Source organism: Stegostoma tigrinum, chromosome 34, assembly GCF_030684315.1.
Source record: "Stegostoma tigrinum isolate sSteTig4 chromosome 34, sSteTig4.hap1, whole genome shotgun sequence".
In the NCBI taxonomy this organism is placed as follows: Eukaryota; Metazoa; Chordata; class Chondrichthyes; order Orectolobiformes; family Stegostomatidae; genus Stegostoma; species Stegostoma tigrinum.
Genome location: NC_081387.1, coordinates 3,484,412 through 3,507,084, shown reverse-complemented (window position 1 = coordinate 3,507,084; position 22,673 = coordinate 3,484,412). Strand labels below are relative to the sequence as shown.

Below are 22,673 nucleotides of genomic sequence, written 5' to 3'. Positions count from 1 at the left end.
ATCAATGATTTCCTACCTTATAAGGATTAACAACTAAGGTATCTTAACCAGAAGAGGCATTTTTCTGAACAAGGTGTAATTTATAACACAGCACCAGGTGTAAGTTACGTTGGCTAATAAATAAGTCATGATAAATAAGTTTATCTGGAAACAATGACGACACTTATGTCGCTATCAGGATCTCAAGTTAAACTTCACTATTCTCTACCCAAGAAGGTACGATATTGGGATTGGGTGCAACTTGTTGCAGGCTCCAACATTAACCCTTTCAGAAGCACTACCTTATACAATAGTGTTATTAAATAAAAACTCTAGACCTCAATTGATTTCTTTTAATAAAAGCTAACAATTCCTTTAATAAGAATTAATTTAACCAAGAAAGTGCAAAAAAGAGAGTTTGGTGAAAAGTGCCCCACTTCACCTTGTGCTCCTTTCTCCTGTGCATGATCCCATCACTGCACATGATCACTGCCTTGGATGCTGTGGGCCTTATTCTTCTACTCTGCTGTCAACACATCCGAGGCTACACATCCCACACAAATGTTGTAAGCTTGAAATTCTCTGAGGATGCAGAATGTTATTTTCACACTAGAAATTTCTGTCAAACATTTACGGGGAAACTGAGACAGCAGCTGCAATAAGTGAGGTCTGATTCAGATGGGACAAGTTTAAATCTCCACTCAATCTGCTGCTCAAAGACACCTCCGTTTTCACCAGTCAGTTTCTCAAGTTTCAGGGAACTCATTAATATTTGGAGCAATTTAAATTTTAAACGTGTGTAAAATGGTTACTGCCTTTAAATCTTTATTACATATAACATCACAAATCACATAAATATGGTTAGGTACAGTGTATAAAGGAATTTATCAAAACATTCTCCTTCTCATAATAAAAGGTAAAGAAATTCTGCAATAACACTTTCCAGTTATTTTACAGACATTGTTCAGGTATATCTCATAATTACAGTCACGTTTTGGTTATGCCTTGAATTGCACATATATAAATGTTCAGATGCATAGTCCCAATTGATATCTCTGCAAAGTAACATCATTTGCAAATGCTTTGGAGCAAACAGAAGCAATTTAAGAAACATGCATTGAAATGGTTTGAGGTCAGATTTGACCATCACTCTTTCTCTCACAAACAGGTACATGTTGAAAAGCTTGTAAGTAGATATCAAGTCTCTCTTTCTCAATCTGCGTACCATGTTATTCAGTATGTGTTAACGCTCTGGATACAAACCCAACGGGTTGCCCTCACTGCATGGGGATTACTCCAAGTCCTGTGTCACTGACATCACACTGCAGGGTGGCTCCATTGTTGACATCATAACCCCTCAGCACTGGTGATGTCATCACTAGGTGTTTGATGGGAGTGAAAGCTGCTTCTTGTTCTGTGTCTCAGTCCCACTGAGCACCCTGCATGGGTTTTCTGATTCTGTGGGACTTCTCACAACTGCGAGGAGATATTAACATCAAAGTTGTATGGAGAGTGTTTCTCACCAGTGTGAATGCATTGAGGTGCCAGGAGACACAGAACAACTTCTATTCTGGGTGAGTCCTGTGGTAACCAGGGAAGTGTGAAGATGTCAAGATTCCTTTATCACAAACCTCAGGAGTGAACGATTAATCTCCTGTGTGGATCCTCAGATGGCGCAGCAGTTTTGATGAAACCCGGAATGATTTTTTGCACAAGTCACACTTGAATGGCTTTCCCCTGTGTGAATGCGTTGGTGTAAATTGAGGCTCGACCACTGAGAAAACGATTTGTCACACACCTCACATGTGAATGCGTCGGTGTACGTGGAGGGCCCCTAAGTCCAAGAATGACTTGTCACACACCTCACACTTGGAAAGTTTCTCCCCAGTGTGAATGCGTTCATGTTTACGGAGGTGTGATGACTGCGAGAATGATTTTTCACATACCTCACACATGAATGGTTTCTCACAGGTGTGAATGCGTCGGTGTACATGAAGACCTGCTAAATCAGAGAATGATTTATCGCATTCCTCGCATACAAATAGTTTCTCCCCTGTGTGAATCCTCTGATGGCGCAGGAGTCTTGATGACTGCGAGAATGCTTTGTCACACACCTGACATTTGAAAGGTTTCTCCCCTGTGTGGATACGTTTATGCATGTGGAGGTTCCCCGCTTCTGAGGACGATTTTGTGCACGTCTCACATTTGAATGGCTTCTCCTTGGTGTGAATGTGTTGGTGTGTGCGGAGAGATGATGACAGCGAGAATGATTTGTCACATACCTCACACTTAAATGGTTTCTCCCCCGTGTGCGTCCGTTGATGCATGCTCAGGTGCGATAATTGTGAAAATGATTTGTCACACTCCTCACATATGAATGGTTTCTCCCCTGTGTGAACGCACTGGTGTGTGCTTAAGTGTGATGATCTTGAGAATGATTTATTACACATGCCACATGAGAACGGTTTCTCCCCTGTGTGAATGTGCTGGTGTCTGTGGAGAGTCAATGATGACGGAAATGATTTGTTGCACATCTCACACGTGAATGGTTTCTCTCCTGTGTGAATGTGCTGGTGATAACTCAGGCCTGATGGCTGGGCAAAGCACTTATTACAAAGTTCGCATTTAAATGGCTTTTCGCCAATGTGGTTCCACCAGTGGTTCACTGGTGCTAACATCTGTATAAAGGCTGGGTTGCAGACCTCATATTTGAATGGTTTCTCTTCCATGTAGCTATTCTTGTGTAAACATATACATTCATACAATAGATGATTCTGCAGAGTCCTCACACAACTCACACCTCACAATTCAACCTTGTTGGAATTAGTCAGTGGTTCATGAGTCTCAATGAATGATTGAAGCTCTCATTGCACTTGGACCTGACTCACACTTCTTCCCAGCCTCACTCTGATCAATCACCCACTGCTGAACCTTTAGAAATGCTGGTTCTGATGGCCGGCTCCACATCACTGACAGTCTCAGATCTGATTATATGTCAAAGCTCCGCTGATTTGACAAATTTATAGATGGTGGTTTCACTGCCCAACTTTCTCTGTGTTGTACTATGCTGTGAAGGGACTGAAGTCTTCCCACAGTTGTACGGTGGTTCCTCTGATGATGGTCAGGATCTATCGGCAGTGTCTATCCTCTATGATGTAGTACAGTGCAAATCCTTCTAGAAAACAGGAAAAGGAAACGGAATTTCCTCCAATTTATTCTTCTCCTTTGCTAAAAGGGCTGACTCTAGATTTTTTTTAAACTTTATACTTTCATAAAATGCACATTACTTACTTGGACAGCACTTATTGCCCATTTGAAACTGCATTGTGCTAAGTGGAGTGAGCCACCTTTTTGACTTAGTGCATTCATTCCACTGTAAGGACACACACAGTGCTGTTAGGAAGGGAGATCAAGAACATTGAGTCAACTACAGTGAAGGAATGGCAATATAGTTCCATGTCAGCATTGTAACAGAAATTACAATTGATGATGTTTCCATGCATCAGCCATCCTTGTCCTTTGAAATGGTACAGATAATGGGTTTGCAAGGTCTTCACAAATGAGATATGCATCTTGGAGATACTTTTCACTGCTGCAACTGTGCATCTCTGCAATCATCAAAGTGAGTCACTGTTTAGGGTGGTAGCCGGGATTTCTATCATGGGTGTTGTTTTGTCCTGGATGATGTCTAGCATCTTGAGTGGTGCTGACAATGCACTTAGCTAGGCAAGTGAGGGATATTCCATCACACTCCTTATTTGTGCTTTGTAAATAGTGTTGGGGAGTTAAAAGATGAGTTACTTACTGTACGATTTGGAGCCTCTGACCTGCTCTTGTAGCTATGGTATTTATTTGCCTGGTCAAATTCAATTTCTGGTCAATGGTAACCCCTAGGATGTCGATAGCAAGGGGTTTAATTATGGCAATTCCATTGAATTTCAAGGTCAAATTCTCTCCTGTGGTGATGGTCATTGCCTGGCTCATGTGTCATAAATGTTATTTGCCTGTAACTTGCCACTTGTTGTCTCAAGCCTGAATGTTATCCAGGTCTTTCTGCACATTAACACCATTAGCTTTGGTATCTGGGGAGTTGCAAATGATGCTAAACATTATGGAATCATCAGTGCTCATTCCCACTTCTGACCATTGATGAAGCTACCAATGATTTTTGGACACTACCCAGAGAAACTTTGTAGTTAAGTCCTGGGTGTCAGATGATTGACCTAAACAACCACAATCATTTCTCGTTCAGCTAGGCATGACTCAGTTTCCCCCTTATTCCCATTAACTCCAGTTTTGTCAAGGCTTCTTGATATCAGACATGGTCAAATGCTACCTTGGTACTGGGGCCATCACTTGCACGTTACCTCAAGGTCAGTACTTTTATTCACATTTGAACCAAGGTTTAATGAGGTCAGAAGCCGAGTAATGCATGGAGTCTGAGTATAAAGGTTCACATTACTGTTTTGTAAATTCTGTTGACAGTAATGTTAATGGCACCTACCATTACTTTGTTGATGACAGGGAGTAGATTGACAGGGCAATAATGTGCATGGTTGATTTTGTCCTGCTTTTTATAGACAGGCCTTACATTGGTAATTTTACTCATTCTTGGGTAAACACCAGTGTTATAAGTGTACTGCAACAGCTTGGAAAGGGTTGCAGGTAGCTCTGAGCGTAGATCTTCAGTACATGTTGAGGTTGGTTGGCTCGCCGAGCTGGTTTGTTGAGTACATGTATGTATCTCCTGATAGAACGTAACAGGGTGAATGCTGAAAGGACTGTGGCAGAGACTAAACATCATAGTTTAGAAAGGACTCTGCCTTTCAAGATAGAAATGTTTTCTCTCAGAGGGTTGTTTGTGTGTGAAATCCCTTTCCTGTAAGGGAAGTGGAGGCAGTGCCATTAAATACAAATTTTTTTATGCAGAGTTTGATAGATTCTTGACTGACAAGGGAATCAGAGGCTATGAGGCATTGCAGGAACATGTAGAGTCATAGAATCATTCAGCATGGAAGGAAACCCTTCGGTCCAACTCATCAATACCAACCATGTTTCCCAAAGTAAATTAGTCCCATTTGCCTGCATTTAGCCCGTATACATCTAAACTTTTCCTTTTCATGTGCCTGTCCAAATGTCTTTTACATGTTATAACTGTACCTGTATCTACCACTTCCTCTGGCAATTCCTTTTCTTCAATCACATTAGATCACACATCAGGGTTAGTGGGACTTGAATCTGGATCTCCTGGCTCAGATGTAGGAACACTACTATGTTAGAACACCAGTTTAGCAGGTACATAACAATAATTTACTTTAATGAAAAAAATGAAAGAGTTTGTGAAAATGGGTAATTAGGTTAATTGGAGATTTTCAATCGACTCATTGTAAACTGAGAAAAGACAAGTGGTTTACAATTAGAGATAACACGGTGTGAAGCTGGATGAACACAGCAGGCGAAGCAGCATCAGAGGAGCAGGAAAGTCGGTGTTTCAGGTCGAGACCCTTCTTCAGAAAAACTGGTTTAGAGTTAGTGTTGGTAAATGCTTTATATGACTGTACCTTATACATGTGGCTTTATCATTTGTAAAAGAACAAAGAAACTGCACATGAAATAGAAAGTATAGAATCATGATAACATTCATCATGAACTGTTGCATGAATAACCATCACTAAGATGCGTGTGGGTAACTTCAAAAGTCACTTCAATTAAGTAACAAACAATTAAAGCCAAAAGAATTCAGAAGATTGTTCAACAATTTGTTGGAAAGAAAATCAAGACCTTTAGGTATAGTGCACTAGATACAGTGTAGGCTTGTAGAATAAATACATTTCTCAGGTAAATGAGCTCAGGTTAAACAAGAAAAATTGATTAGTGAATAAATGAAAATATGGGATACGGAGGAAGAAAGCCTGCTACAAATCCCACACTAAGAAAAAGGAATGTCAGAGGGCTAACCACAAAAAATGTATGAATATATTAAATGAATGGTCTAAGGTTCATCCAGAAACTCATTAAAATTAGCCAATTTGTATTTATTGGCCTTAAAGCAATCCATTCCCATCTGGCAATATTTAAATGGTGTCATATTTTATTCAGAGACAAGGGTCTTATTACAAGCATATAATAAAGCAATTTAACCTCCAGAAGAGTAAATCCTGTTCATCCTATTGGCATTCCACTGAGCAGAAAGCAAAATTCAAAAGAGACCACAACCTGCTTGTGAAATGGAAGCTTCTGGAGGACTTCAATGAAACAACTAATTGGTCAAGTAGTTATGCATAATTCTCTTTTAGCAATCTGTCTCAGTCAGCATTGCACTAAGTCTTCAACTACACCATTTTCCAAATTACGTTTTCACCAGTGAAACTTGAATATCATGTATTTCAATTTTCCAAACTTTTCCCGAAACTAATTCTGCCTTCAGGTCTAACCAAGGAAATCTCTCTGTCCTATCCCATAACTCAGATACCAGTTTCTCTGAATCTTGACATTTTTATTGTTCCTAACAATTTTATTGAAATTTGACTGATACATCATCCAGTAAAGTAATTAGCTCAGCTTGAGCATAAAGATTACCGCTGACTTTAACATTAAAAGAATAAGGAAGTCCCAATATTTTGACAATGTTTCAGAATTTGGCTGATAGTCTATGCACAAATAAACGGGCACAATATTTGACTTAGAAGAAAAGCTGGCAAGGGATTAAAAAAAATTAACAAAAAAATTTCTTGCTAAATATAGGTTAGTGATCAGAATTTTTGTTGAGCCAAAAAATACAGTATTTTTTTTAATCAGATCAGACATTATCTGATTGAATAGTGGTGCATGTTCGAGAGTTTGAATAGCATAATCCTGTTTATACGTTCTACGTTGAGTATTGAAGGGTCCATAACCATTGCAGTATCCAGAGCATTCAGCCATTCTTGACAACATGTGGAGTGAATCCAATTGGCTGAAGACTGGCAAAAGTAATGCTGGGGACCTCTGGAGGGGCCCAAAGTAGATCATCCCTACTTCTGGCTGAAAATGGTTACAAATGCATATTGTCCTTTCAGCACTGATCTCCATCATTCGGAATGGGCATATTTGTGGAGACTCCTCCTCCTGTTAGTTTTTTAATGGTTAACCCCATTCACAACTGAATGTGACAGGACTGCAGAGCTTACATTTGGCTACAGCATTGCTTAGCCCTATCACTTGTTGTTTCTGCTGTTGGCATGCAAAAATTCCTATTTTGTAGCTTCACTGGGTTGACATTTCATTTTTAGGAATGCCTGGTGCTGCTCCTGACATGCCTTCCTGCACTCTCCATTGAACCAGGGTTGATGTCCGAGCTTGATGGTAATGGCAGAGTATAGATATGCTACATACAGACTGTGGTTGGCACACAGTGCCTTCTAGATGCAAAGTTTTCAGTTATTAGATCATTCAAAATCTCTCCAGTTCAGCCTCAGAATGGTCACCGGACCCAAAACATTAACTCTGTTTTCTCCTTCACAGATGCTGCCAGGCCTGCTGAGCTTTTCCAGCAACCTTGTTTTTGTTTCTGATTGACAGCATCTGCAGTTCTTTTGGTTTTAACTCAACAATTGTAAATCACTAAGAATCCTCAGACACTCTGCTCCTCCCAGATAATGACACCTCACCTTCTCATGATCAGGAATGAGCCATCAACAAAACACAGGCTGGAAATCAGGAGGGAAATGCTTCCAATAAACACACACAATATCCAACACACAGCTCCAGTCAAACAGTTCAGCACAAAGCACCGAGTAAACAGCTCTCTCAGCTGGATCTTCTCTCACAGCATAAGGGACATTTCCACCCCTGATTACCCACAGGACAGTCAGACTGCCTGAAGATTGGTGTGGATATTATGGGATACAATTTGTATAAAAGCTGCTCCTTCACTCACCATCTCCTCACTGGGTTTTCAGTCCCTATAGGAAGTGAACCAGCTCTGGAAGAGGAAGAGGAGGGAGTGGGCAGAGTGGGTGGGCTCTGTGATTGACGTCTCTCACAGCCAATCCAAATATTTCTGCAGCAACATGAGTTTCCTGAAGCTTGTGAAACTGACCAGTGAAATGGAGGTGACTTTGAGCAGCAGATCAGGTGGAGATTTAAACTTGTCATTGTCCCATCTGAACAAAACCTCACTTATTGCAGCTGCTGTCTCAGTTCCCCTGGTAAATGTATGACAGAGATTTCTAGTGAGGGAATGGGCTTTCAAACTGACATCAATACGTATGTTTTACAGCAGATTAGAAAGGAGAGGATCTACAGTGTTCAAAGCATGATGATGGGTGGGATCACATGCACAGGAGAGGCGTTTGAGATCAAAGAATAGCGTGGCACTGGGAGCGACTCTGTTCTCAGGCATATCTGTATTTGGACAGTGACTAGCTCAGGGACTGACTCTGTGACTGGAAGAGTAACTGATCCTTCACTCTGCAGCAGACATCTTTGCGAACCTCTTGCCTAATGGCACACTCTTTGCATGAATTTCACCTTGTTTCTCACCCCTCAACCAACAAACGTCCCCTTTCACAATTTGCAGGTGACATTACATTGAAAATCTTCGATGAGGAAAGGTGGGTTAGAGATGGGACCGTTTTTGACATGGCTTGAGGGCTCAAGATTTGTTCTTTTAGAAAAGTGGAAAACAGCAGATTCAAAGGAGAAAAGGACAACATCTGAAGGCAGACAATCGGGAACAGTGTTGGATTACTTGCATTAACATGGGAGACGCATACCTGCATCAGAATCAAGACTCACCTGTCTGTCTCTGACTCGATTGTACTCACTGTAATGTCATCAGACGATGCATTTCACGTCAGAATAAGGGAAAACGACGGAAGTCTTCCAGACACAGTGCATCTTATAGTGGGAGACTGCAGTGCAGTTCAGTGACATTGAGGAAAAACCAGGATTATCAAATGGCTTGGATCCAACACAAGACCTCCTCCTGGACACCAACCCCAGGCCTCCTACCTTCCCTCGACCTCTTCATCTCCAACTGCCGTCGAGACATTAACCGCCTCAACCTCTCCACCCCTCTCTCCCACTCCAACCTCTCCCCCACAGAACGGGCAGCCCTCCGCTCCAACCCCAACCTCACCATCAAACCCGCAGACAAGGGTGGCGCAGTGGTAGTATGGCGCACTGACCTCTACATCGCCGAGGCTAAACGCCAACTCTCCGACACCACCTCCTACCGCCCCCTCGATCATGACCCCACACCCGAGCACCAAACCATCATCTCCAACACCATTCATGACCTCAACACCTCAGGGGACCTCTCACCCATGGCCTCCAACCTCATTGTTCCCCAACCCCGCACGGCCCGTTTCTATCTCCTTCCCAAAATCCACAAACCTGCCTGCCCTGGTCAACCCATTGTCTCAGCCTGTTCCTGCCCCACCGAACTCATCTCCACCTATCTGGACTCCATTTTCTCCCCTTTGGCCCAGCAACTCCCCACCTACGTCCGTGACACCACCCACGCCCTCCACCTCCTCCAGGACTTCCAATTCCCTGGCCCCCAACACCTCATTTTCACCATGGATGTCCAGTCCCTATACACCTGTATTCTGCATGCAGATGGCCTCAAGGCCCTCCGCTTCTTCCTGTCCCGCAGGCCCAACCAGTCCCCCACCACTGACACCCTCATCCGCCTAGCCGAATTCGTCCTCACCCTCAACAACTTCTCTTTCGATTACTCCCACTTCCTACAGACAAAGGGGGTGGCCATGGGCACCCGCATGGGCCCCAGCTATGCCTGCCTCTTTGTGGGTTACATGGAACAGTCCCCCTTCCGCACCTACACAGGCCCCAAACCCCACCTCTTCCTCCGTTACATTGATGACTGTATCGGCGCCGCCTCTTGCTCCCCAGAGGAGCTCGAACAGTTCATCCACTTCACCAACACCTTCCACCCCAACCTTCAGTTCACCTGGGCCATCTCCAGCACATCCCTCACCTTCCTGGACCTCTCAGTCTCCATCTCAGGCAACCAGCTTGTAACTGATGTCCATTTCAAGCCCACCGACTCCCACAGCTACCTAAAGTGCACCACCTCCCACCCACCCTCCTGCAAAAATTCCATCCCCCATTCCCAATTCCTTCGCCTCCACTGAATCTGCTCCCACGATGAGGCATTCCACTCCCGCACATCCCAGATGTCCAAGTTCTTCAAGGACGGCAACTTTCCCAACCACAGTGGTCGAGAATGCCCTTGACCGCGTCTCCCGCATTTCCCGCAACACATCCCTCACACTCCGCCCCCGCCACAACCGCCCAAAGAGGATCCCCCTCGTTCTCACACACCACCCCACCAACCTCCGGATACAACGCATCATCCTCCGACACTTCCGCCATCTACAATCCGACCCCACCACCCAAGACATGTTTCCATCCCCACCCTTGCCTGCTTTCCGGCGAGACCACTCTCTCCGTGACTCCCTTGTTCGCTCCACACTGCCCTCCAACCCCACCACACCCGGCACCTTCCCCTGCAACCGCAGGAAATGCTACACTTGCCCCCACACCTCCTCCCTCACCCCTATCCCAGGCCCCAAGATGACTTTCCATATTAAGCAGAGGTTCACCTGCACATCTGCCAATGTGGTATACTGCATCCATTGTGCCCGGTGTGGCTGCCTCTACATTGGGGAAACCAAGTGGAGACTTGGGGACCGTTTTGCAGAACACCTCCGCTCGGTTCGCAATAAACAACTGCACCTCCCAGTCGCAAACCATTTCCACTCCCCCACCCATTCTTTAGATGACATGTCCATCATGGGCCTCCTGCAGTGCCACAATGATGCCACCCGAAGGTTGCAGGAACAGCAACTCATATTCCGCTTGGGAACCCTGCAGCTCAATGGTATCAATGTGGACTTCACCAGCTTCAAAATCTCCCCTTCCCCCACCGCATCCCAAAACCAGCCCAGTTCGTCCCCTCCCCCCACTGCACCACACAACCAGCCCAGCTCTTCCCCTCCACCCACTGCATCCCAAAACCAGTCCAACCTGTCTCTGCCTCCCTAACCTGTTCTTCCTCTCACCCATCCCTTCCTCTCACCCCAAGCCGCACCTCCATCTCCTACCTACTAACCTCATCCCACCTCCTTGACCTGTCCGTCTTCCCTGGACTGACCTATCCCCTCCCTACCTATACTCTCCTCTCCACCTATCTTCTTTTCTCTCCATCTTCGGTCCGCCTCCCCCTCTCTCCCTATTTATTCCAGAACCCTCACCCCATCCCCCTCTCTGATGAAGGGTCTAGGCCCGAAACGCCAGTTTGTGCTCCTGAGATGCTGCTGGGCCTGCTGTGTTCATCCAGCCTCCCATTTTATTATCAACTGGCTGCTGGTTGTGTTGGAGTGTGGCTGTACATGAGCCTATGGGATTTAGGATGATTGGGTTTTTTTGGTTGATGTGAGGATCCTCTGTCAGTATCAAAGTCATAGGCTGTTGCTCAATCCTGCAGTCTAACAACTTTTCTCCATCAATGTCACTTCTCCTGACACCAGGGGCTTTACCATTTTCACAGCTTCTGGATCCCAGACACAAAAACAATGCTGACACCTGAAGCTCAAACTAGTTACCACTTTAAATCAAATCAAACTTTCAAGCTGCCTGTTTATTAGCATCCTTTGGACTTAACTGTTTCAAAACTGAATCTAAAAGAACAGAATATTAGAGGGTGTTGTCAGTAGTGGCTTAGTTAGCACTTGTCTCCGAGGTAGAAAGTTCTGGGTTTTTTGGCTCCTTCCAGAGACTTGAGCAATGAGGCTGCCATCGAGTCATGCATATTGCTACTTTTGGGAATATATGATTTAGAAAATCAGTTTCTTACAACCCTTATTTCATTGGCTCTCAGGTGCCTTTTGATGATGTAACAAGGTTGGGAAAGCTGATATATTAATACAAGGTTTCTTAGATTTATAGATGCTTCATGAGAAATGTAAATTATAAACCTCTGGATGAATAAACCTCACAGTGACATTGACCAATACAACAGCAGACTTGCTGTAGGTTCATGAATGCTTCAGTGAATAGGAATACTCCAGGCTAAGAAATGTGGTCCACTTGGCTGAAGCTAAACAGTGAATTTATTGTAAAAAATACAACTATACAGGAGATTGATGAAGCGACAAACAACAAGACAACATTCAGCGTAAATCAAACTACGAATCGTAAAATAACAATGCATTTGAAAATGACTCAAGATTTTTCCCAGAAGATGAAATGAAATTTGTCAGATGAACATTTGTAAGGTGAACATGTTAGTTATTACTTTAAAGTGTGATGGGCTGGTATGTAGAGGTATGTAGAGACTCACCCCCACTCTCTCCCATATTGAGGATAATAGAGCTCCCAGACAGGAGTATCCAAACGTTTCCCATGATATTAGTCAAACAGTTATCACCTAAAGAGGTTCTGTTTATAATTCATGTCACCAACTAAAGCTGGGTCTGATTCTACCTCATATCCACTCCTGACAGCTGGCTCACTTTACAAGGATGGGGCCATGGCATTAAAATTAGAGTTGGGCTGTTCACGGCGAGTTTAGGAAGTGTCAGGAAGGCAGATAGTGCAGGACCCGTGAGCGTATTTCACTCTCTAACCAGTACAGAGCTTTCAATCCTGATGAAAGTGTTGGGTAATCCTGGGAATCCATGGTCCAACAGCTAGCTCAGCTGTACAGGGAGGTACATTGAAAACTAGAACAGCAAGACAGGAGGCTTGATAGTTCTGGGAACAAATAAATATTTCTGTGACAGAAAGCATGAATCCATGGTGATATGCTACCTCTCTAGCACCAGGGTCAAGGATCTCACTGAGCGATTGTAAGTGACATTCAGGCCATGTTCGGGGGATATAGACAATTGTATCAGAAGGTTTAGGTGTAGCAATGGAAAAGGACAAGGAACAATTCAGAACATAAATAATTAACTGGAGGAAAACCAATTTCAAAGAAATACTTACAGATTTGACGATATAAATTTTAATATAAGATTGTCACGAGAAATGGTAACTGAACAATTTTTAAAGAGGAGTTGGTTCAAGTACAGTCAGGATATAGCGGGTAGAAATTGTGGTGATATTGGCCATAATTTTTCAGTCTTCCTTACATTCAGGAGTGGTGCCAAAGAACTGCAGCATTGTACATATTACACCCGCATCAAATTCATACATGCAAACATAAACCTATCAACTACCAGTCAAGTTAATGGGTTTAACATTGGTGATTTGGAAGCTTCTAGAAAAATTAATTCAGGACAAAATGAAATCATTTGGAAAAATGCAGATTAATGAAAGGAAACCAGCACAAATATGTTCACAGCAAATTGTATAGAACTCCCTTACTTGAGTTTGATAAAGTGCAAGACAACAGATTTATCAGCAAAATTAGAGGTTATAGAATTATAGAATATAGAATTGGGGTGGCACGGTGGCTCAGTGGTTAGCACTGCAGCCTCACAGCACCAGGGACCTGGGTTCAATTCCAGCCTCGGGCGACTGTCTGTGTGGGGTTTGCACATTCTCCCCGTGTCTGTGTGGGTTTCCTCCAGGTGCTCCAGTTTCCTCCGACAGTCCAAAGATGTGCAGGCTAGGTGGATCAGCCAGGCTAATTGCCCGTAGTGTTCAGGGGTGTGTGGTTATAGGGGGATGGGTCTGAGTGAAGGGATGCTTCAAGGTGCAGTGTGGACTTGTTGGGCCAAAAGGGCCTGTTTCCACACTGTAGGGAATCTAATCTAATAAAATAAAAGCAAATGAATACAAACAGGCTGAGTGATGGAAAACGGGTGAGTGGTTAATAGATGTTTCCTGGACTGGACTCTTCCTAATATAAATGAATGAGCTAGAACTTGGTGTACATGCCAAAAATTCAACATTTGTGATTAATATAAAATTTGGGAGATAATGTGAATTTGAGGAAGACAGTGACTGTTGCCACTGATGGACAAGTATCAAATGAAATTTAATGCAGAGAAGTATGAAGTGAATTATTTTGGTTGAAGGAGCTCAGAGAGATAATATAAAGGCATAATTCTAGAAGAGCAGCCAGAGTAGAGGAACCTGGGTTTATCTGGGCAAAAATCATTGAAGCTGTTTGAGAGAGTGGTTAATAAAACATACAGTAGCCTGGACTTTATCAACATGGACTTTGAGTACAAAGGCAAGGAGTTATATGTTCTAGCTGTGTAAAATACTGCTTCATCCTCCACTGCAGTACTGCAATCAGTTTGGGCACCACAGTTTAGGAAGGATGTGAAGATATTAGAGAGGGTGCAGAAAAGATTTAAAGGAATTCAGTTGCAGGGTTGAGGACATAGATGGATTGAGAAATTAGAACTGTTTTCCTTGGATAAGGTTAAGAGGAGATTTGAAAAATGTTTTAAATATCATGGAAGATTTGGACAGAACAGACACTCCTAAAAGAGACAATGTTTTGGAATAACACGGTGTGGAGCTGGATAACAGCTCCCCTGTGTGAGCTCTCGAGAACAGACTACCCCAGACAGTTCTCAGTGCAATGGAAGTAGATGACCCAACTACCAGTTCATATGCAGACATCAGTATGTCATGAGAGAGGACGAGGGGGCCAAAACAATACCCACACATCACACTGGTAGAGTTTGTGTCTGTGTGACTTCAGAGGCTCTGGCACTTGAGTCTCCCAAACTAGGGTCTGGTCATGAGTTGGAAATTTGGGATTGCATTCTCTGAGGTAGCAATGGCCAGATCTTGCTCCAATCCCTCCTACGTCCTGTTTCAACATGCCAATCCCCCATTCCCCTGACCGCTCACTGAGGGATTGGTGCGATTTTCAAGCCCCAAAAAGGGTTACACCGGTAAAATTTTTGAAAATCACTGCTGTGAAAGATTCAACAATTGTGTGAAGTCTTTATTGCATAACTCACTCAAATAAAAAATTATCCCTCATCTCTCACCAATGTTGACGTTTTAGAAGACTGGAAGTTTGGTGAAAGAATTTTCATAAATATCACAGCTGAAGGATTACTCCCCTGTGTGAATCCTCTGATGTCGCAGGAGGTATGAGGACCTCGAGAAAGACTTGTCACACACCTCACATGGGAACTGCTTCTCCCCCGTGTGAATACGACGATGATCCACAAGAGTCGACAACTGTCTGAAGGCTCGGTCACAGAGGTCACATTTAAAGGGTTTCTCTCCTGTGTGAATCCTCTGGTGCCTCAGGAGATCGGAGGACTGGATGAAAGACATTTTACAAACACCACATTGGAAGGGTTTCTCTCCAGTGTGAATCATCTGATGTATCAGGAGGCTCGAAGATCTCACAAAAGCTTTACCACAAACCTCACACTTGAAGGGTTTCTCCCCTGTGTGGATTTTCTGATGGACCAGGAGACTCCCTAACTGTGAAAAAGATTTATCACACACCTCACACTTGACTGGTTTCTCCCCTGTATGAATACGTTGGTGTGCACGGAGTGTCGATAACTGTGCAAATGATTTATCACACACTTCGCATGTGAATGGTTTCTCTCCTGTGTGAACACGTTGGTGTACACGGAGTGATGATGAGTCCAAGAATGATTTGTTGCACACATCACATTTGAATGGTTTCTCTCCTGTGTGAATGCGTTGGTGTTCACGGAGAGTGGATGAATGTGAGAATGATTTGTTACACACACTGCATTCAAATGGTCTCTCCCCTGTGTGAATGCGCCGGTGTGTGCGAAGGGTTGATAACTGTGCAAAGGACTGGTCACACACCTCACACGTGAATGGCTTCTCTCCTGTGTGTGTGCGTCGGTGCCTGTGGAGATTCCACGATTTCGAGAATGACTTTTCACACAACTCACACCTGAACAGCTTCTCATCTCCTTCAATGTGCTGGTGATTCATGAGCATCGATGACTGTGTGCAAACTTGATCATGTTCCTCACACTCAATTGGTTTCTCGTTCATGTCGTTGTGCAGTTGTTCCTTGGATGACTGTTGGGATCTATCTGTGCTGTGCACCCTCTCCGTATTCTCTGGTGTTCTACAGTGCAATCCTTCTGTAAAACAGGAAAACGAAACATGATTTTCACCAGCTTCTGTTCCTTCTTTGCTGAAGGGGTTGACTCCTTAGTTAGAGACTGTTCCACAGTGAGTGCCAGTCTGCTATTTCCTTGTGTGAGGAAATCAGATGCAAGTCAGGATCTGAGAGATCTCTTGGATTGGCTTTGGTTTGCCTGAAGTGAGTGAAGAGGTGTTTTCATTTGCTGCTTCCTGATTTTTGTTATAATCTGTGGGCTTTTCCAGGGCTCCTGTTGTCTTGTGCAGGACTGGTTCAGATTGTCAGATCAGCTTGTTCTGGCCATCGGGAGTGGGACCTCTGATTTTTGTTTTTCCTGTCTGTCATATCCTTGCTTTTTCTGTCAATTTTTTTAAACTAACCCCCACACCCCCAGCAAATCTTACTACATTGCTGGATGCATTAACTGCATTATTTACAAACCCAGGCAGTGTGTTTACTCAGTGTAGTAAGGGCGTGGAATGCCCTACCTGCAACTGTAGTAGACTCGCCAAGTTTAAGGGCATTTAAATGGTCTTTGGATAAACATAATGGAATAGTGTAGGTTAGATAAGCTTCAGTCTGGTTTCACAGGTCGGCGCAACATCGAGGGCCGAAGGGCCTGTACTACGCTGTAGTGTTCTCTGTATGTTTTATGTTCTAAGTCCTTTCTTTTTCCTCACTTCACTGTCACACACCCTGTGTTTCCAGCAGGGATACTGGATAGTGATCAGGAGCAGACAATGTGGCCACTTTCTTTCCTCCACTCAGACCCATTTCCCAGATATCGTGAAGGCAATGGGAGGGTAAAATGTGTTTTCAATTCACTATGATTTTGAGCCCACCTGGTGAAGGCCAATTTTACCCTTGGAGCAAGTATTGAGTGTTAAAAAGATTATGGAGAAATGTTAATTCAATGGAGATTTTGAAATTTCTTCCCTTGTTTTACAAAATGATTTGAAGAAAACTCACTGGGTAGGAGGTGCTTGAAGATGAGGAAAATATTGCTTCAGTGCGGCTTGTTTATCCTAGGAAATTAGATACACTGCACTCATCCAGACTGTACATCCCAAATTCAGTCATCAGCCACAGCATCAGGCAAAACTGTCAAATCCAAATTCAGGACTTCAGGTAAAATCTTCAAAGAATATTTTAAAAGTTTCTTCGATAAATCTATCCCTAATTATAGCAACTGAATTGTTACAGAGATTACAAAGATAGGCAGGGGCAAAGTCATGGAAGAACTAGGAAGAAAGCTTTAAAACAGAGCTGCTGCTTGACCAGGATCCAATGTAGATCAGAGAGCACAGAGATGATTGGATAATGGGTCTTGGTGTCAGTTAGGACTTCATCAGCAGAGTTGTGGAGATGCTCAGGTTTACAGAATAAGCTATGAAAGTAGCCAGGAGAGCACGGGAATAATCAGTCTAAAGCTTAAAGGTATGGATGGGGCTGCTGCAGCAGATGAGTTGAGGCAGGCTGTCACTGGTCCCTCCTGCGAGTGATTCTTGTCCCTTTCCTGTGCACTGCGTCCCTGATCCTGACAACAGTGTGAAATGATAGTGAAAGCCAAGGATGGTAATGAAGAATCCTTTGCAGGATCAGACACAAACACCAAAGAATTCAACACAAAGGGAGTGTGACAGTGCCACAAGTCAGAGGAGCCACCTTTCAGATGAGATCTCAAACCAGGCCTTTTTCTCTCTCCTGACGTGGGTAATGAAGAACCTTCATATTATTTTATAGAAGAATAGGACATTACCCCTGGTGTTAATCTCACAATCAACCAGTAAAGAATATTTTCTGGTCGTTATCAAATTGCTGAATGTGGCAGCTTGTTGTACACATATTAGCTGTCACATTTTCTGCATTAAAACAATCAGTACACTTCAAATGTACTTCACTGGCTGTAACATGCTTTTGGATCTTATATGCTTTTGGCTTTATATAACTGCAAGTCTTTGTCTTCTTCTCCGAAAAGGTTACAGAGATATCATGGTCTTAAATCTTGGAGTGCTTTGAAAAAAGAGTGTGAACTGATTATTCAGTCTGCAGAATACCAATTCCCGACGCACACACTACACACACACCCAGAGAACTCAGCAACAGGAAATCCGAAAGAATCCTCAGATCCTCAGCACCTCCCAGATAATTACACCTCACCTTTTCATATTCAGGAATGAGCCATCAATAAAACTCAGGCTGGAAATCAGGAGGGAAATGCTTCCAATAAACACACACAATATCCAACACACAGCTCCAGTCAAACAGTTCAGCACAAAGCACTGAGTAAACAGCTCTCTCAGCTGGATCTTCTCACACAGCATAAGGGACATTTCCACCCCTGATTACCCACAGGACAGTCAGACTGCCTGAAGACTGGTGTGGATATTATGGGATACAATTTGTATAAAAGCTGCTCCTTCACTCACCATCTCCTCACTTGGTTTTCAGTCCCTACAGGAAGTGAACCAGCTCTGGAAGAGGAAGAGGAGAGAATGGGCAGAGTGGGTGGGCTCTCTGATTGACGTCTCTCACAGCCAATCCAAATATTTCTGCAGCAACATGAGTTTCCCGAAGCTTAGCCGGTGAAATGGAGGTGGGTTTTCCTGAAGAAGGGTCCAGACCCGAACCGTCAGCTTTCCTGCTGTGCTCATCCAGCTCTGCACCTTGTTATCGGTGAAATATAAGGGCCTTCATCACAGAATCAGTGTGGATGGAGGCCATTCGGCCCATCAGAAGAGCATCACACATGACACACCCTCACATCCTGCATTCCTCATGGCCAAGCCAACTAACCTGCACATTTTTGGACTGTGGGAGGCAACCAGAGAATCCGGAAGAAACCTTCGCAGACACGGGGAGAATGTGTAAACTCCACACAGTCACCGGAGGCTGGAATCGAACCTGGGTCTCTAGCACTGTGAGGCAGCAATACTAACCACAAAGCCACTGTGCTGCCCCTTTGAGCAGCAGATCAGGTGGAGATTTAAATTTGTCAGTGTCCTGTCTAAATAAAACCTCACTTATTGCAGCTGCTGTCTCAGTTCCCCTGGTAAATGTTAGGCAGAGATTTCTAGTGTGGGAATAGCATTCTTCACCCTCAGAAGCTTTCAAACTGACAACATCAGTGAGGGCTGCATACTGTCAGAGGTGTCTGACAGCATATCACAAAAGGAAGACAAACAGCATCCAAGGCATTGATGATGTGTAGTGGGGCATCAGCACATGTACAGGAGGGAGGGGACACAGGTGAGACTGATTGGAGACTTTGTATAAGTTATAGAAAAATGACTGTGGTCATAAAGACAGATTCATACCCAATTGTGTGACTGTAAGACTGCATCAGCAGAGTTGACAGTGCCTCATTCCTTTTGAAGATTGATCCATTGAATGGGTACTGGCAAATGCCACTGACATTAAGGTGGAAAGCAATTTCTGATGTTGTGACATCAAGTGGATTACACCATTGTCCAGTAATGCCATTTGTATTAAAGAATGACCCAGCCACATCCCAGGGCATATGACTCAAGTCATAACTGATGTTCATAACTGCATAATGTATTTAAATGATTCTGCAGCTTATACACTTAAGAAGAGATGTAAAATGAGTCAATAATCTGTTTAAGCAATTACAGTTGTCTGGTTTGATGATAAATCTAGCAAAATATTAAGTTGCAAAAGGAAGGCAGACTTGCTTGGGACATGTGCTTGGTCAAGGACAGATGTTGCCAAGACCAGTGAAAATGAAGGTTTTAATAAAATTTCTTGTTCCTAAATAAGAAATCAGGATGTTTTAGGAATGTGTGAATTTTACTGGAAATTTGTGGTGATTTCAGTATCTTAGCTACACAGCTAATACATTTGTTAAAGAAACAAGCAAAAGAGATATGTCAGCAGAATGCCAAGCAGCATTTGAGAAACTAAGGATGTCTTAATACATGAACCAGCATTGGCCACCCCTGATTTTTCTAAACCTTATGTAATCGCAGATGATGCTACTTATTTATGTGTGAGTTTAGTCTTGTTACAGTATGATGAGTTACGAACAGACAGGCCAATGGAATATTTCTATAAGAATCTAAGCCAGCATCAGAAGTATTACTGTATCATGAACAAAGAGATTTTGGAATTGTGGTTAGCTTTTCAGCACTTTGATGTCTATATTTGACATGGAAACAAGGAATCGCTGTCGCAAAGTCGGGTAGGGTACTTATGGATTGGGAGGCAGGACGTTTGAATTTGACGTTTGTAAAATGCTAGGGGGTAAAGCATTGTGTGGTCCCTTTTAAAGATCATGTGCTTTTTCTGTGCTTAGAGATTTAAAATGGATACATTTGTATCGAAAGGCTGTACTATTAGCGGGCCAAGCAGCAGTTTTTTTAAAAAAGACAACAGGCTTTTGAATTTATTCAATCAATTTGTACCAGGTACTTAGATACCAAAAACCTATTAAATTTAACTGATAGTTTTGACAACATTGGATCAATCCTATTGTAAGAAATAGTGATATATCATCAAGGGTATAAAAAGGGGGCAGTTGGACAAAGAGCCAAAAGCTAGCTACCATCTACCAAATCTAACAGCCCTCAGTTCTCAAGAGTTGCTGGCTGCCACAGGCTCCTCTATGTCTTAGAAAAAACACAGTCTATACAACAACGGTACCAATGGAACAACTAGTTAATATTCCTGACAGAAGGATTAATGGAGAAGGCATTTCTGACGAGAGAGCATAGAACATTCTGGAAGACATGTAATCTGGCTGTAATTTCAAGAGACTAAATTTTTTTAATATATAAGTGGGACTTGTATTTACTGGTACAGCATACCGTTAGAATCTTACCTTATTCTGGAATTGTTAGTAGTTAGAAGCTATTTATTTAGTTTGTTAATGGTTTAATTAATTTGTTCACTGTTAGAGTTAAATAAATAAATTGTTACTTGTTGATTTTAAAGTAAGTGTCAGGAATTTATTTTATTTAACCACTAGAAGTTGCTGAAAGGCAGGCTATGCCACTTTTCACACTCGTTTTACAGATTATAGGGTGAGGCGGTCCTCTTTGGGTGTTTTAGTGTTAGTTCTTGGGGGGGGGTGTCAACCTCTGCTTTATAACAATCACAAATTTACACTGATCATAATCCATTTGCCTTCATTGTACAGTTTAAAAGCGGAATACATGACTTTCTGGATTGGAGCCTTTCACTGAAAATATTTACTTCAAAAATTGTTCTTATTAATGGGAAAGATGCAGGTACATTATCCCAAATGTAAAATTTTAGAACAAGTTAAAATTTAAGAAATTCTAAGACTGCCTAAGTTTGTATAAAGGGGAGAAGAAGAATGAATCGATACAAGTCTTATCTTGTTGTATATTATATATTTGTATTTAAACACTTGTTATTTTTAAAAAAAGCATTTAATTTCCTTACAAACATAAGAATGTTGAAACCATGTCTTTTTATATTTCTATGAAACTATAGACTGGAATGAGAAACAGGAATGATTTATGGGATAGCTATATAATTTCACAGCAAATAATTTGAAACCTATTGAGAATTGTTTTGAGCCTGTGGGTTCCTGCAAAGTAGAAACAATCGGGAGCCAAGTTTTTTATCTGACGGAGCAGGTTGGAACTGGAAACAAGTTACAGAAACAAAGAGATAAAGACACAGAACAGTGTGTACTGTTATTCTCCCCGGAAGAAGCTGCCTGTTCTCTGCACTGAAGAAAAACTCAGTTTGAACTGAAAAGAAAGTTACTTTTCCAGCTGGGAGCTGTGACTTTTGAATTGATAAGCAGAAATGTATTCCAAATGAATCAGTCACTCTTCTTATAAACCAGTGGTTGTTTCCACAGAAAGACAACTGTACACCAAAGGCCTGGCTAGCTGAAGTAGAATCATCTTAACATCAAAAGCAGGAAGCACAGACTCCTGAGATGCTGCTTGTCCTGCTGTGTTCATCCAGCCTCACATTTTATTATCTTGGATCCTCCAGCATCTGCAGTTCCCATTATCTCAAATTGGTTTCCCAGTTTTTTTCTACCTCCTCCAATGATCTATTTTCTCTATTTGCTTGTCTGTGTGTAAAGGGGGAGTTCATAAAAAGATTAGAGTTTCAATTAGTCATGTTATATGCCAGTGGTTTATATCTGTTTACTTGTAGCTACAGTCTAATTACTTATGATAAATAATAATTCCTGTTGAGCACAGAAATCTGGTTTCAATGAAACTTGGTATGAAAGACAGGGAAATTGGGATACAGTGCATACCTTAAAAAATTTTAAAATGTTTGGTACAACTCAAGGAATACCAGGTCTCAATTTACAGTACACTACCACAATGGATCATAACAATGGGAATAGCATTGCTTTCAAGCTGACAACCTCAGTGTGAGGAGTGTAGTCTCAGAAGTATTTCACAGCTAATTGGAAGAGGAAGGCCCACAGCATCCAAAGTAGTGAGGCATGTGAGGAACACTCCACAGGCGCAAAACGATCTCCTGAAACACAAGTCCTTCTGTTGTACAATGGTTAATTCAAGATTGCTAAGTCGAGGAGAAACCTTTCAAGCATGAGGTGTGTAAGCAAACATTCACTCATAGTTGCTCATAAAGAAGATAAATCCTCACCAGG

At 42.6% G+C, this 22,673-nt stretch overlaps 1 pseudogene; it reads right to left on the bottom strand.

Moving 5' to 3' along the window:
- Positions 1–476: 476 nt before the first annotated feature.
- LOC125467698 (zinc finger protein 271-like) lies at positions 477–18,996 on the bottom strand (annotated as a pseudogene).
- Positions 18,997–22,673: the final 3,677 nt, after the last annotated feature.